The 11,498-nt window shown below is 39.2% G+C and overlaps 2 non-coding genes across 2 annotated transcripts; both read right to left on the bottom strand.

The window, feature by feature from the left end:
• Positions 1 to 6,737: 6,737 nt before the first annotated feature.
• Positions 6,738 to 6,809, bottom strand: trnac-gca (transfer RNA cysteine (anticodon GCA)). Its single transcript has one exon. It is a non-coding gene; the product is annotated as a tRNA-Cys (tRNA).
• A 2,297-nt stretch (positions 6,810 to 9,106) lies between these two features.
• On the bottom strand, positions 9,107 to 9,178 carry trnac-gca (transfer RNA cysteine (anticodon GCA)). The gene has a single exon. It is a non-coding gene; the product is annotated as a tRNA-Cys (tRNA).
• Between the last annotated feature and the right edge of the window lie 2,320 nt (positions 9,179 to 11,498).

Here is an 11,498-nt window from a genome sequence, read left to right as displayed (position 1 = left end):
ATTTACAGAAATGTACACACACATGGCTCACTGACACACCTTAGCACAGGACTGACTTTTATAAGGTGTATATTGCTTTTGGCATGGACACATGTGCAGCAGCACGCAGCAGCATGCACTGTGAAGTATAAATATCAAAGAGTGAAGGGAGCAGGAAGCCCCCTAAATCAGATAATGTTTGTGGGGAAAAGAGTGGAAACCTAATGCTCCTATTACCTTATCATATACTGCAGAAATAAGCTAGGTTGTGTGTGTGTGTGTGTGTGTGTGTGTGTTTTGTCTGGTTAGACTTTAGGTGAAGGTGCATACCAGAGATACTTTCATCTCACAGTCATTTTCTCCTTTAGTTTCTCCATCTCTGTTTCTTCCTACCTCTGCATCTTTCATCATCCACATCACCTGCTTCCACTTCCAACTTAAGGTTATATGACAGCAAAAACCACGCTAACCTGTTGAATTATTGAGGATTACAATAGTCTTTTTTACCTTTGAAAACAGTTTTGCACATTTGGATTTTGGAAGTGACCTGCACAGGATAAGGCATGTTAATAAAGATATGACTGATACACGCCTATATATGAAAAAATAAATCAAATTGGGGTTAAGTGAATGAATGAAAAAGAGACTGCACTTACCCTATACTGGGTTTTCAAAAGCAATAAAATACACTCCCAAGTCCATTCTCAATTCCTTCAGGTCATCTTTGAATTGCATTAAAATAAGCCAGGGAGCAGCTCTTCAGCTCTAAAACTACATTTACTTTCTTCTTTATGACAGTGTTTTTAAGATCTTACATTATGTCCTTTCCAAGTCTTGATAATTCAATATGCAAGACCTGCCTGAACCTGAGTTTATTTGATTTTGTGTCTTAAATCAAGTAGTGTGGTTCAGATGTCTGGGGCAGCAGGTTACTGCTTGTGTTTGCCTTCTTGGCTTAACACTGAAATCTATCATAGATCTTTACTTTGACCAAATCAAACAAATCTTTTAAAAAATGCTCTAAATAAACAGAACAAAAAAGTGGCTTAGCACAGCCTCAACCTAAAAAAAGTTGCATAACAGCTTTTATAGTATTCACTTGTGTGACCAGATGAGAGTCAGCCTGTTACAGTTTTTCTCCATTGGTTTGGCTCATTTTTTTAAACAGAAATTACATTCTCAAAACTCTAAGATCATTTGGCAAAACACTCTTACAGTTTAGCACAACACTATAGCTCACCTGCAAAAGCTCATATCTCTTCCAAAACTGTTTACTCAGGCTTCAATCTAAATCCCTTTCTCATTTAAACAGTCAGTGTCTCCAAAATGGCAAAGATCCTTCTCAATAGCTTTGGCTCATTTCTCGACACAGATCGGACATTCTCATCATTCTTGGTGCTTTTGTCAAAATAAACCTGGATGGTTGATCACAACAACATGGTCCACCTGCAAAAGCTCATATCTCCCCTAAAACAGTTCACTCATGTGTCAAAACTACATTTCTTTCTAATCTGAATAGTCAGTGCCCCCAAAATGCATCGTCCCTTTGGCATTGTGTGAGTACTGCCATACAAAATGTTTAGATGTTTTGTCACTATGGCAGAGGACCAACAATATACAACAGAAAAGATTAGCCTCCAAGGTTTGACATCACAGATTGCACTCACACTACCAAGGAAATGATAACCATTTTTTATTCACATGCAAAAGAAAGTTTCATACATATGTAAAAAGAAAATGTACATTACAGTAGTAAATTGTATGAACACAAAATCAAAAAACAAGGACTTATTCAGTGGTCGCTGTACTCATTCTCCCGCTGCACAGTGACTGGAATACTACTCTAAACTGTATAAATTATGTAATTCCATAGTTTACAGTAATTTGTTCAATATATTTCTTGTCATATTTAGTATCAAAACATTCCACTAGTCCTCTCCACCTGCTAGTATAGACCTACCACTGTAGGCAGATGCACACAAAATCTCTACAGTAAGTTATACATTTTTTGCCTCACGCACAGTGCCCTGTCCTATACAACATATAATTCCATCATAGATTACATAGAGTACATACCTGTTTTCCCTGCGAAAGGTTTGGATAATGGAGGAGACTGTAGAGCGAGGCACATTAGGCTGCACTCGACGACCTGCCTCTGCCATTGTGAGGCCATGGTTTATGACATGGTCTATAATCGTGGCCCGAATTTCATTCGGGACACCACAGTGTCTTCTCACTCCTCGGCCTCTTCCCCCTATTCCTCCACCACGCATTCTCAGTCCTCCTCTTCTTCTTCTTCTTCCTCCTCTTCCTTGAGGAAGAACTTCCCCTTGTCTGTTTGCTTGGCCTTGTCTATCCATGTTCAGAGATCGGACTGGCTCTGGTCAAGCTCTATATATCTGTGTTTGGCAGCACACAATCATGGAACACACCTGTGTGTGACACCTAGTTTCACCTGACTGTCAATGACTGTCATCAATTTATCAAATATTCAAAGAAATTCATATTTGGTATTCATGGTATTATGTTCTTGACCAATTTTGACAATTGAACAGACGGTTGTGCATGCGAGTACTTATACAATGAAATCATGCTGACATGTTTTGGAGAGAATGATCATTAGACTGAGAATCAACTAATCAGTTTAGATCTACAAGATCTATTCATTTGGAAAATGTGCTACATGTGGGCTAACTGTATAACTATAGGCTACTTGTACTTAATCATTTGCAAAGATGCACTGAGACAATTGAGACATGTACTAAGGCATTTGCCATTTGATAAAATGAATGAGAAATGCCATTCTGTTGTGAACATTTGCCAAGAGGTTTGGAGGTTTGTCCATGTTATTTTGAGAATGTAATTTCTGTTTCAAGAAATGAGCCAAACCAATGGAGAAAAACTGTAAGACAATGACCCTAACTATACAGGGTCGTACACACCCTTACACACACAGGCCCCATATGCAAGTGCGTGAATGGATGAGCTTGTACTGAGAGGTTAGCATTTCTCCTGTGCTGACGCATTTCCTCTGCTCCACATCTCAGTTCAGATTTTTTTTTAGCAACTCTGTAAAAGCCACAACTGTGTAAATTTACACAGAAAAACCACGAGAACTTCCCCAGATGGCAACTTTCAGGGAAGTGGCTTCCCTTCGAGGTGTGTGTCATATTTATTTGTATCTTGTGTGCGCACTTTTCATACACTGTGTGTTCATCTTTCGCACCATCTTGTGCTATTTCTCTGGCACTCATGATGCTTTCCTTAAAAACTGACAACTTGAGTCAGAGGTTTTTTTTTGTTGCTTTTTTTGAGCTCGCGATGGCAAAATAACTCCTAGCTGGAAAGAACTGCGGTCGTGCCTCACTGAGAGTCGTTCATCATAAGAAAAAAAAAGAAAAAGAATAAAAAGGTTAACTGCTGGAAACATGGGAAATGCAGGTGCAGGAAAATTTTGAGATATTTCAGATGTCGGTGCAGTCTGCTTCTCATTTTTAACTATGTTTCAATGAATGAAGAATAAGGAGAGGAAAGAAAGCGACTCTGCTGCAGGAGCTTTTATCAGAACAGTTGGTTCTGCGTGGCTGCTGCACAGATTGCACCTGTGACATTTCAGTTATACAACAGTCTCTTTAACCACAACCTTAGCAACCTTAACTTAAACTCGACTCTTGCTATGTAAGGGCATGATGTTTCACACCACAGCCATTTAATAATGATATAGTACAGGTTTAAATTTCTCATGCATCTTCGCACAAACGCTGTCTTTGTTAAGTGAGTTAGTGCAAATGTGATTTTGAAAGCTGGATACTAGTTAAGTATTTATTTTAATTTGAAAAGACAGGAGGCCACTGCAGCTAGAGCGTGTGAATTCTTTGCTAAATCTAATTTTGTTGTTCTCAAGTTCACATTTTGGCCTTCGGGGAGGAAATTCTCCACCTGAGGGGAGAAGGGGGGAAGAATGGCGCCCCCTTTCAAGACCATCATTTTGTCTTTACAACAAAAAAATCATGTCAAATTGTCACAGGGCTAATTTGTAGACGAGGTGTTGCAAGCACTGCTCGAATGAAAACTTCACATTCATTACTCTGGTGAAAGACAGTGAGCCTCATTCACAGCTGGCAGCTCCACTTCATCCTATAAGCACTTGTCAGCAACAAAGTGTCGTGGAAGTGCTTAAAGGGGCTGCTTGAAGTGTGACACCAAGACCTTATAGGAGACCTATGGAAAGCACTCGTTGGCTTCACTGAGAAAGGATCACAGGACTACGAACAACGACTGGATTGAGCGTGTCTGCAAAAGGGAGGAGAAGAAGAAGTAGGAGAAAAAAAGTTGAACACGCAGTGTGAAAGGCTTCCAACCCCAAAGGGCAATCTCACCGAGCTTCAGAAGAGCTGGAAGAAGAAAGCAAGAATAGAAGATGTTTTACTTTCTTGGAAGGTAAAAGAAGAAGAGCCTCCTACAGCGATATAAGGGGAAATTCCCACCAATTGAACATCCACCTCTCAGATCAAAGTGTCTATGTGTGTGTGTGTTTGTGTGTGTCTGTGTGCATGAAGCCACTTCTGCACCTGCGTCTGGAGCATCAGCACCTTAGAAGGTTATTAGAAAAAAAGCTTAAAGGTGTGGAATAATAAGGGTCGTATAAACTGTGGGAAACAGACACCATCATGTTGCACCTTTGACAAGCAGACCCAAAACAATGCGATGCAAATTTTTATTTATATAGCACCAATTATAAACAGCAGTTACCTCAAGGTGCTTTGTACTGTAAGGTAAAGACCCTAAAATAATACAGAGAAAACCCCAGAACCAGGCTCAGGGGTGGGGCCTCCATCTGCCATGACCAGAATTCAGCTCTACCCTGTTCTTGTAAAAACAAAGCTGCTCATCTGGCTGATATATTTTCAAGATGTCTTTTAACCTCCTAAGACCCAAACTCTTCCATGGCATGCATTTTTAATTTCTCTTTGATATTAGGGCTGATTGGGAACTGAGGAATGTAAAAACCAAGAATTACCAGATTTCTTTTTACTTTAATTTTCTTTCCAAGAAAATTAAGAGCCACATATGAGGATATTCATTTAAACTTTCGATAGAGGAGTAGCAGTATAATGTCCTCGTAAGTGGATATCAGGCCCTTGTAGAGCAAAATTGAGTATTTTGATCTATATAACCCAAAATGTGATGTCCACATATGTGAATGCCAGATCTTAGGAAGTTAAAGTAGATTATACTATATGTGAGAGTGATGGTCATTTGTCAGCTAACATGTTTTAACCCAAATGCACAATAATTCCCTAACCTTAACCAAGATGCTTTTAATACAAAAACCTAGAAAAAAAACTTAAACTCAAAAGGGTTTGAGTTTTTTTTCCCTCCCCATTCTCCCTCCTACACCTCCAACCTGTCAGATGCTATAAAAGTAAAACTGAACTGAACATAATTATCTGTGAGTGGTCAAACAATTTGAAATGTGAATTTCTTTTTATATTGTATCGCATTCTATCACGCAGGTATTAGAAACCTGAAAGTTGTTGCTGGTAACATTTTCCAGCTTCTTCTTCTGTTCCATTTGTACAACTGCACCAACTGCAATAGCAGACACACATTAGGGCTAAATCTTGGCATTTTTGACATTAGTGACTCAGTCAGTGTACCGGCAAATGTTGGGTGGGCTAAATGCTGACCACTCCTCAGTACTCACAAGATATCTTGGGTATATAAGGTGGGGCTGTGACTAGATTTGGGCAGGTGGACTCCACCTGACCAATGCCATCATACTGTGTAAAATAGAGCCCATAAGAACATTGCATTAGTGCACTACTGTTTATGTTCAGTGTGAGCACCACATTGTAGTCAGTGGAACCCTGCAGAAGTAGCATAAAAGTCTCGTAAAAGAGCTCAGAAAATGTGAAGTCAACAGATTGTAACAGATTAATTACAATTGAACTTTCTGTTGAAACCCTTTTTATAACAATTAACAGCCAACTTCAGTTCATTGTAACCAGACTAATGAGTGTTATCACCACTTTCCACTCCCCAATGAGCACCTTAACAGAACAGTTTGTTATAGTTTACCCTGCTGATCTTCACACACTCTGCTTCTGTTTTATTTTGCTCAGTATATTTAAACGCCACTGGTGGCGTGAGAGGCAACAAGGGTGCGGTGCTGCAGTGGTTAGCACTGTTCCCTCGCAGCAAAACGGTCGTGAATTTGACTCCATCATCTGAACGTTTTTTAAAATGTTCAGACTGCATTAAGATGACCACACAGCAGCCAGCAGATGCAGTCAGTGGCTGATGCCGCAGAACAATGCGTTTAGAGATTCACTCGCTCAAATCATGAGGTAGATGGTTTTACTCAGAAGTAGGAGAGAAAAATATCTGTTTTAACATTAGTCAGATGACACTTCTCTGAGCAGCCTTACAGTTCATCTAAGATCCGTGGTTGCTCAGCCATTGCAGATTCAACAATATAACAAAGATTCCCCTGTGAAGAGATATTTAACTACAGCACAACATGAGAACAGTTAATTTTTCTTAAAATGAGAATATTTCTTCCCTTTTAATTGAAGCAGAGGTCTTATGTGGTGAAATAACAGTTGTTACTTTTTCCTGAGCAATAAAACCACAACCCATCACCCAAGTATGTAAAGGTTATAAACATTTGATACTCAAGTAATTGCATGTATTCAAGTCATTGGAGAAAAGTCTTATGAGGAGCTGTTTCTAAGTATTCTTAGAATACTTGGCTTAGGGGGCACCCAGATTTGAACTGGCGACCTCTTGATCTGCAGTCAATTGCTCTACCACTGAGCTATACCCCCAACCACAATGAGCAAGTACAGTAACTCTGCCGAACAACTCATATTTTCTCTTCAAGTCACTTTATCACTTTGAATATACTCCCCCACTATAACCGCAATACGATATAGGATAAGCAGTAAAACCTTCTGCCACTGAACTAAACCTCATCATACTTAGTGACTGTCAGCAGGTAGCTCAGTGGTTCCATCAGCATGTGAGTGTGTGTGTGAATGCTAGATGAGATGCTCAGGTATAGAAGAAAACACTGCGATGAATGCGTGTGACCTGTTTATAGTTAAAAAAAAAAAAAACATGAGGAGAGCTCAGTTAGAGTACAAGAGTGTTGTGTAAGCACCATGTTTAATATAATACCTGACTGATATGAAGGAACTGCAGTCAGCAGATTTCAGATCATTATTTTGCAAAGGATGCAATTAAAAAGTCAACTTTTTAATCCTATGTTTTCATATACTGTTGGGATCAGAGTGGCAACATGCAATTAAGAGTAAAACAAAGTTGCCACATTTGTAGTTTTGAAGCTGTAAAAATGTAGTCCAAGATCACTGAGCTATACTTAATTGATTTAGTCACAAATTTACCTCAAACAAACAAACAAACAAACAAAACGAGCTCCAATTTAAATGTGTTCATTATTGTACTTTTATTTATTAATTTATTTACTTTTCATTTGTTGTTGTAATACTGTTTATAATAGTAGAACAAAGAACTTTTTTCTTGGTTTGCAAGCCGAGCCAAGAAAAAGAGTATGACCTTCTTATACTATTTACTGTTCTTTTTTTCTTTGCCCGAGAAAGATAACTGTGATAAAAACACAAAGCAAACACACGACGCTATTAAATATTGAAAACACACTCTCGTACATTTAACCTGCCTAATTCTATTTAACCGGCACGCCTTGGAGAAAACCGGCACAGCTGGTGAAGCAGGACCAGCGCAGCACTTCATTAACCAGGAACAGCAGAAACATCAGCAGTGCTGAGTAAACTGAGCACTGGCGTCCGATCATCTTGCTGAGAGTCGTTCACTCGGCAGGCAGCTGTGTTTGGGAACACAGCGAATGTTTTCACTCATAAAAATCAGGGAGAGGACTGAAGCAGCACATTTGATCGGACCTTTCTAGCAATTCAGCTGGCCTCAGATGATTACATGGCAAACACGAGGTTTTCACTGCTATTATGGGATTAGGAAGAGAGACTGAGGTGGAACATATGGATAGGCAGGAAACTGTTGGTGGAAACTATTGTTTTATAATAACGCTGCAAAGAGGAGGAGGAGAAGGAAAGAGGAACATAATGAAAAGTTGGTATGGAGGATGTAGGTTAAAAAAAACAACAATGACAACAATAAGGATAACAGTGATGATGGTGGCGACACGGACCATTTCTGAAGGAAATCACACATTGCTGCCGTCAAGCACTGCAAATAAAAGCAAGCGGCACATATGCGTCAATAGATATGTCACAAGTTTATCACTTATCAGGTAACACAACAAGTCCAAAAATAGGCACTAAGAAAAAAACCCCTAAAAAACAGCTGCATCTGTTGTTGCTAAGGTAATAAGGAAAAATATCTACTGTGTGGCTTTGTTTTGTTTTGTTTTGCTTTTGCATTAGCCAAGACGACCGATTATCACATGAAGAGACACACAAACACACACACACTCATAATGTATTATGTACTAGTGTTATGTAATTACGCGTTAGATTAAGTACACAACATGTGATAAAACACATTCACCAGTTTACTCATATACTAATGGTGGCAAGCAATCTAAGGTAGGGGGTTAATGTATTATTGTTACTGTTGCTGCTGTTTTTATATGGGACATTTGGCAGAGATTAAATGTCATGTATGCACTACTTGCAAACTTGTTTCTCCGAACTCACAGATGTCTGATAACAAACAAATATGCTAATAATGATCCATCTGGTTTGAATGTCAGATATGCTGCTTGGAAGCACGGTCATTAGTTCTGTCACATCTGAATCTCCTGGCTGCGTGAAGCCTTTTTGAATGGAGTTTGCATGTCCCTGTGCCTGTGTGGGTTCTCTGCTACAGTCCAAAGCCATGCTCATTAAATTAATTGGTGATTCTAAAGTTATTGTGGATGTTTGAGCGGCTGGTTTCTGTCTCCCTGTGAGAGACTGGTAGGCTGTGCAACAGAAACTGGAGTGTCTAAAGGAGAAACATAACTTTTGTAGCTTGATTTGAGGTACTATCGTCCCTTTAACATCTAAATGTGGGGTCAAAGTGTGCCAATCATAGAAAAGCAATCACACAAGGCCATAGCCTGTCAGGGGGGCACCCAGATTTGAACTGGGGACCTCTTGATCTGCAGTCAAATGCTCTACCACTGAGCTATACCCCCTCACATATGCAGGCCTGCAGGAAGGAACAAATCTAGAGTAAATTTTCCCAAAATTCAACTATTTAGGCTCATCTTTAAATGCCACTGAGCCAAATATGAGTTTTGTTGGCGAGATTTATGTGTTACCCGCACAGGACTGGGTTATACGTGTTGTTTCTTGGCTGTACAAAAGATTCACAAAGTCTCATTAACACAATATTCTCTCAGTAAAAGAGATGCTCAGATTAGGAACAATGTTATCTATGTGGGGTTGTTGTCTGAAAAGCAATGTGTACGCTCTGTCAGCTCTTCCTGTACAAAGCGAAGGCGGTCCTCAGCATTTCATACTCATGGACGTGGCGACGGCTGTGCTCTACAGCTGCTTCACACTCGCTGCCTCATTGTGCCGTTTGCATATTTAGCTGCTCTGTTCCACTTCCCCTGCTGTTGATGTTGAGAAAACACACACAACAATACAGCTGTGAGGCAGCTGCCCACCCTCTCTTTTCCTCTCCTCTCAGCATCCCCCTGCCTTTTCCTTCTTCCCTCGCTTTGACTCAGCGGTCTCTAATTTGCTTTTGATCTCATCAAAGCTTGGTTTGAGAAAAAAAAATTTGTAAAGTGATTCACAGAGCTGTGACAATGTCAATGGGTACACGTTTTTTCTAGAGCACACTTAGTATTTGATTAAAACCAATTCTAATACAAAGTAGGGACCCAAAATAAAATATTTTCCTTTTCTTCTTCATGAAAACCTTGAAAAAAATACCAGATGTGACTCATACTCACCGCACAAGAGAGGGTGAGGTAGATGTAACACTAGCTAGCTTAGTTCTCTGGGAAGTTTAGTGTTAGCAATGCTAACACTTCCGACTTACAATCACTCACTGCTAATTGCTCACACAATGATAATGACTTGCTATATTATTGGAAAGATAATTGAATTAAAAAAGCTTCACAAGGCACAAATACCACAGACATGGGTGAGAGGTCTTTTTCAGCGACTACAATTAGCTAAAACAATGTCTAGTAGAGGGCTATTAGCAGCCACCTGTCACTTATATCAACCTTACCCCTAAGACTGCAAATTATTGTAATTTTTCCCCAAAAGATAGCTGACATGCAGGAAAAATTAGACAAAGAGACCAAAGCTGATTCTGTACTAGTCTGTATAAAACGTAAAAGCTTATGGGGATAGGCTTTTATGTTTTATGGCTAGCTGTTTTATGGCTAGCTGTTTTATGGCTAGCTTCAAAAGCTAGCCATTCGCTGAAGTCCACTTTGTGACATTTTCAGTTTTCTTCCATTTTCATCCTATAACGCAGTCCTCTGGCTAATGAAACACCATCTGAATGCATCAGTTCATCATAACAATAATTATAACATTTTATTTACTAGAATGGAAATACATCAGAATATTTTACTGCGCAGGATGAGTTTATGGAGTTAAAAATAGAGCAGATATTAGGGATGAAAATAAAGTATTATAAGTCTTCAGTGATCCTTAAATGCCTACTTCAGGGTTTATCTTTGCCCATTTTTCTTCACTGTGACCCCACTTGGCTTTAAACAAAGGAGAGATTTTTAACGATAACTCGTGAATCCAAACAAAACTTTTCAACTTTTGATCCTCTAGAATATAACAGGAAAATCATCTTGGTTAAGATTCAATAAGCCTTAAATGAGACAGACCGCCAAGGTAGCAGCAGGACAAGCTTCCAATGTTAAGTGTGTTAAATCTTTGACACGAGCTTGAACTTTGGTAGGAGCGCAGCATTTGTTTTCTTCATTCTACAACTGGCTGTGGTGAAAGAGGAAGTCAGCAACAGGAGAGAGGGGATGAAATTTCCCCTTTTAATTAGATAAGGATATTAGACAGGAAGTTAATTATCGCTCTTACACAGACTCACATGTGCAGCAAGGTTTAAAAAAAGAAAGAGAGTGTGAGAGTGAAAGCAAACGAATGGTATGACAACCTTCATGTGGTACAAACCAGATATGCTGTTTGAATTAAACCAACTTCGGCTATGAAATTTGAGGCTGAAACCTCCTTTGATTACTTGTTAGTTGACTCTGGTCAGAGGAAATGAATTAGTCTTTTTTGTCCGTATTTAGTTTTTGAGGGGTTTTCTTTAGTCTGATCTTATTTTTGCAACCACGTGAATGTGGATCCTCCAGTAAACATATTTATTTCCAATTCATAATGAACACACAAAATGTTAAAATGTCAAAAAGCTGCAGTACCTTGAATGTCCACTTGAGACTTCTTTCAGAGATTTTGAGGTGACCGTCATAATTTGGCACTATATAAATAAAACCGAATAAAATAGAATTGAATTGA

This window comes from Neolamprologus multifasciatus, chromosome 6 (assembly GCF_963576455.1).
Source record: "Neolamprologus multifasciatus chromosome 6, fNeoMul1.2, whole genome shotgun sequence".
Taxonomy (NCBI): domain Eukaryota; kingdom Metazoa; phylum Chordata; class Actinopteri; order Cichliformes; family Cichlidae; genus Neolamprologus; species Neolamprologus multifasciatus.
This window is presented reverse-complemented; position numbering and strand designations above follow the sequence as displayed.